Here is a 6,000-nt window from a genome sequence, read left to right on the forward strand (position 1 = left end):
TAAAGCATAAAATGGGCATGCAACAGGTTACATCAGTAACATATAGGATTCTCATTTGTCGGATCATATAGAATCCCCCACCTCTCTGCCCACCCTCTACTAGCCAGGATGTAGCTTGGACTTTGTCCTCTATGCAGGCAACCTTAAGCAGTTTCTGTGTATGTGGCAACCCATTATTTAACTTGCTTCAGGATGGGAGGGGTGGAGAGGGCTAGGAAGACACTCAGTATTGAATGCAGGTATTACATATAATCCTATGACCTTTAACTCTTAGAGGCTGTTTTGCAATTCTATGTACTCAACTAACATTACATCACACATCCATTGTCTAGCAAATACCATGATTAGATTGTGTGTCCATTAAACTCCACAGAGCTAAAAGTCATTACAACAGCATAATACATTTGGTTTATACAAATCGATAGACATTTTATACTAACTAATCATCACGTCTATCACACATGTCCTGCCCCTTTCATTGCAAATAGTGCCGAGGGGCGGAGAGGGGGCGGGAGCTCAATGCACTGCTCCTGGATCTTCCAGCCCCCTCCCCCTGCAGAAAGTGATGCCGTATATCGGCCGGCGTGAATACCCGTCTGATATACGGTCGTCTGAATAAGCCATAGGGTATGTATGGAGGGGGATCACGGGTTGATCCCACTCCATAAAGTGTTCCTTACAGTCAACACCTGCCCACAACAGGTCTGATAAGCCACACCACTCATCGGAGCTGTTAACCTTTTAAATGTCCATTTTTGACTGGCATTTAAATGCCCCGGACGATGTTCAGGGGTCCCGTATGCCCCCCCTCGTGATGAGTTCCCAGGGCTGCCATTGCAGAGTGCCCATTAAACTATGCCTGTGGCATAGCTTGATAGAATGTCTTTCAGATCGCAGTATGATGTAATGCTATAGCATTACATCATACTGCAGGAGCGAACAAAGCATCACAAGTTCTTGTCCCCTATGGGGACTAAAAAAAAAAAAGTAAAAATAAGTTTAAAAAGCTTTGAGTAATTAGTAAAAAAAATAAAAAGGTAATAAGTTTAAAAAAAACTTTTTGCCATAATTATAATAGAATAATCTAAATAATAAAACAAAAATACATATTTGGTATTGCTGCATCGGTTAAAGTCCGATCTATCAAAGTAACACATTATTTACACTCTATGGTGTATGGTGTCAGAAAAAAATAAAGAAAGCCAGAATTGCACTTTTTTGGTCACCAAGTCTCCAAGAAAAAAATGCAATAAAAAGTGATCAAAAAAGCTGCATGTATTCCAAAATGGTACTAATAGAAACTACAGAATGTCCTGCAAAAAATGAGCCCTTGCACAACTACGTCAATGGAAAAATAAAAGTTATGCCCGTCAGAAGATTGAAACAGAAAATAATTTTAAAAAATTTAAATATCTTTGAAAAAAGAAATAAAAGTAGTACAGAAAAAAAAAAACTATATAAATTTGGTATCATAATAATCGTACTAACCCACAGAATAAAGTTCTTTCATTTTTGTGGCAGTGTGTACTTCGCAGAAACAAGATGCAACCAAAGATGGTGGAATTTCGTTTTTTTTTTCATTTCACTCCACTTAGAAATGTAAACCTTTTTTCAGTACATTATATGGTATATTAAATAGTACCGTTGAAAAATACAACTCGTCCCGCAAAAAACAAGCCCTCATACAGTTAGATTGATGAATAAATAAAAGAGTTATGATTAGAGATGAGCGAATATACTCGTTTCGAGTAATTACTCGATCGAGCACCGCGATTTTCGAGTACTTCCGTCGTATTCGGGTGAAAAGATTCTGGGGGCGCCGGGGGAGGCGTGGCGGAGCGGGGGGTAGCAGCGGGGAACAGGGGGGAGCCCTCTCTCTCTCCCCCCCCCACTCCCCGCTGCAACCCCCCACTCACCCACGGCGTCCCCCGAATCTTTTCGCCCAAGTACGGAAGTACTCGAAAATCGTGGCGCTCGGGCGAAAAAGGGGCGTGGCCGAGTAGGTTCGCTCATCTCTAGTTATGATTTTTTAAAGGTAAAGCCGAAAACGGGGAAAAAAGGGTCGCTTCCTTTAGGAGTTAATCCAGTTTTTGTGAACACACTGAAGAACTGCAGGTGATATTTCTTCAGAGCACTGTAGGATTCGCTGCTTCAGGTGAACCATATTGCATATATTTTCCTCATAGCCAAGGGACTTGAAATGGCCGCGGAGATAAAACTCCAAAGCCGTTAAGTCCAGTGACCTCAACAGCCATTCTACCAGACCTCTACGCCCAATCCAGAGGGCAGGATATTGCACATCCAGCCATCCTGTTGGAAGTAATGTGGGAACTCCCTGTTGTCATTGAGCGCAGATGAGAATACAGTATCCTGTAACATCTGGTGGTACTTCTCACCGTTGTTGCCTTTGGACTTTTATCTCCGGAGTCATTTAAAGCCCCTTGTGAATGCGGAAATACACAACATGGTTCACCTGAAACAGCGAATCCTACAGTGCTGTTTAACCATGTGTATCCGGCAGAGGGGTGAACACATTGAACGCTTTGTGAAACTTTGCCCTCGCTTAACTCCTAAACAATTAAAGATGGGGAAAGAATGACGCTTATAGTGTGTTTCTGAGAAAACTCTAGCCAAGATTGATGTATCCTATGACCCATTTGAAAAACCTGAGGTGAAATCAATATGGCGGATTTCAAAATGGCAGCCCAAGACATCACCTCCAACAAAAAATGCATTTTCACTTCAAATTAATACTATCAAACATTGGAGGTCAATTTTCGCCTACTTATACCATATTGTTTTTATTAAATTAGATGTCCTTATATGTGTTTAATATTTGTATTCTGTTATTATTTTGTGATCCAAGGACAACATTGATGATATTTCTCACAAGCAAGAGGAGGAGGCTGGGGGTCTGGTCACTTTACAGTTCAAAATGGAGAAGATCATTCATTGTCAGGACAGTGTGTACTGTGAAGTATTATCAGCTGTAAGAGCTGCAGAGACTGGAATTGTGCGGGACCAGAAAAAGCTGTCAATGAATGATCTGGCCTGTCATCTGCAGGCATATTTTCAGGTGAGTCACCTGTATACATAATGAATATAACAGAAAAGGGTAAAGACACATAATTCCAGCAGTAGTATCCACAATGGGTGTCAGGACTCGAACCCGGGACCTCTTGTACTCTAGCCAGCGGTTCTAAGTTCCTGCTAGTTTAGTTTCTACCTCCCTGTCCTGGCCCCGCCACTAAGGAAGCTTTCCCTGTCCCCTCATTCATTGTGTGATTACCGTGCTTCAAGCCTTGATCAAGTTCTGCTTCTGCCTGCTTCTCTGTGATCCTACTGAGACCTACTGTTGCTGACCCCTGGCTTCCCTTCTGACTACGCTACCCACCTCATCCATCTGTAGTGCAAACTGAGATCTCCTGTTGCTGACTCCTGGCTCTTCCCTGACTGTTCTCGAGACCCTGCAGCTATTACACTTGAGGTTCCAAACCAATGCTAAACCGCTACAATGGGACTCTTCTAGCATAAATGTGAATCATGAGGAAAGCCCTTTAAAAAAGGAACGATAGGATCTCCTGTGTGGCGTAGTATACAGAGGAGCTGTTGGCTCTCCTGCGTGGAGGAGTATATAGAGGATCTGTCGGCTCTCCTGTGTGGTGTAGTGTATAGAGGAGCCGTGAGATCGCACTCGTCTGTGTGAAGTTATTCTAAGTGAAAAGCTGCAGCTTCATCTCCCTCCTCTCCCCACCCTCCCTGTCTACTAATTAGTATTTTACACTAGATGGGGACTAAGATGTTTTGCCAGCAGGCGGGTGAGGGCCTCTGATGGCAGGTGGAGGATAGTAGATAACTATTATAACAATTGGTATTTCTCCGTCTTCCAGAACACCACCAGTCGTTTGTCTAACCAAGTCCCTCTGATTATTCAGCATTACATGCTCTACGAGTTTAAGGACCATCTCCAATATCAAATGATTCGTCTGTTGGAAGAACGGAACAAGACCGACTTGCTTGAAGAAAGAGACGGCCTGTCTGGGGAGAGACAGAAGCTAAAGGATCAGATTCAGCGGCTCAGGCTGGCCCGGGAACGTTTACAAAAATTTTAAAAAATGTATCTTACATGAAGATATTCTCATAATTGTTTAAATATAACTTTTCTTTTCGGGGAGTGATGGGCACACAGCTGTATGAGGCCTTCATCCCTCCACCCTTGGTGCACGTCTCCATTTGTATACTGTACTCTATGTACAGTTGCTATATGTGCTCCCTGCTGCATCGGTGTTACCACATTTTTTATAGTTTTATCTTCTTCTACTTTTGTGACGTTGCAATTAAGGACCCCATAACATCTTCAGCTTTCATCAATGTCGCTCTGTGAGGGCTTGCTTTTTGCAGGATAACTTAGTCCTCAGCATCCGACTTTTGATTTAGATTTCTAGCAGACGGTATAAACAAATACAGTAATTTTAGCATTGTTTTTTAGATTTTCACTATGCAGGCTAAGGCCGAATGCCCATGGCCGACCCAGTTTCCGGCCAGTTACTCCTGCGGACCTGTCCACAGTGTCCTCATCTGTATGGCACATGCGCAGTGCAGATGACGCCACACCGTGGCTAGGCGATGACACAGATTCCGCCGCCCATATGCAGTGACAGTTGCTTACAGGTCACGGATCGGACAGCTTCCATTGACTTCAATGGAAGTTGTCCACGTTGAAATCGCGCTAAAATAGGACATGCTGCGACTTTCCCTCCGCGAGTAGAAAATCGCTATTGATTTCCGCTTGTGGACATGGAAAAGCATTTTTGCATAGCATCTCTATGGGCAGTATTTGCTGCAGAATCCGGAGGCGGACGCCGCTCTGGATTCCGCAATGCCAATAAGCCTGTGTGCATTGGGTCTAAATGTGTACATTTTATTGTATGCGTTATTTCAAAGGTTATACCACTTATGTATAAGTTCCCTTGAACCTGAAATGGTGCGGGCACGGCTCCTGAGCCGACTCCATAATATGCTATAGTACCATTCATAAGGGGTTAATTTTGTATCCATTTTACTATTAAGATTTCTTTCATGTCAACAGAAGTCCCATTATTAATTGGATTTCTTTACATCGCTGCTTCCTTCTTATTAATTGGATTTCCTTATTTCGCTGCTTCCTTCTTATTAATTTAAGTAATTATACTGTGAATCAAATAAATAAACTGATCAGCCACAACATTACATGTCTAATATTGTATCTTACATGCACAAAAGGGGATCATTACTGCATTGGAGTTCAAAGGGGGAATATTACTACTCTATAGGGGGAATATTAATACTGTGTAGTGCATAGATGGGGTGATTACTTCTGTATGGGGCATAAATGGAGACATAACTACTGTATGAGGGCACAAAGGGGGAATATCACTACTGTTGTGGAGCATAAAGGGAGGCGTTGCTACTGTGTAAGGGCACAAAGATGGACATTAGTGCCGTATGGGGGAAATAATGAGGTATTACTACTGTACCAGGGAGCAGTAATTCTATGGTCAGGCACAAAGGGGAAAATGACTACACTGTGGGGGAACAAAGGGAGCCATTGCAACTGGGTGGGAGAACAAAGGGGTAATATTACTTCTGTGGGGGTGGGGGGTACAAAGGAAGTTGTTGAAGAGACTATGGGGAGAATATGTAAAGATATATCAGGAAATGAGCCGATGTGTGGCTGGAGCCACATGGGAGGCTGTGGCCCCCTGTTACGGAAGAGAGATAAGAACTAGTTGGGCAGTGTAAAGTCTGTAAAGAGTGCTGCAGCTGCACATGTTAGTGATGGAGTGGCTATGGCATGCTTCATCTCAGAGGTGTCTTAAGAGATGGGAGACTGAGGTGCATCTTACAATGTATGTATGTGCAGTGTCCGAGGAACGGGCTCTAGCCTAGGAGACAGCGGGGTAGACTTCGGGCCTTGTCACGGTGGCTCTACCGTCTCCCACCCGGAGGGTAGCCTGGGTC

At 43.4% G+C, this 6,000-nt stretch overlaps 1 pseudogene; it reads left to right on the plus strand.

The window, feature by feature from the left end:
- LOC136625183 (interferon-induced GTP-binding protein Mx2-like) overlaps window positions 1-5,119 on the plus strand; it is a 42,488-nt pseudogene extending 37,369 nt beyond the window's left edge.
- The last annotated feature ends 881 nt before the right edge of the window (window positions 5,120-6,000 follow it).

This window comes from Eleutherodactylus coqui, chromosome 4 (assembly GCF_035609145.1).
Source record: "Eleutherodactylus coqui strain aEleCoq1 chromosome 4, aEleCoq1.hap1, whole genome shotgun sequence".
NCBI lineage: Eukaryota > Metazoa > Chordata > Amphibia > Anura > Eleutherodactylidae > Eleutherodactylus > Eleutherodactylus coqui.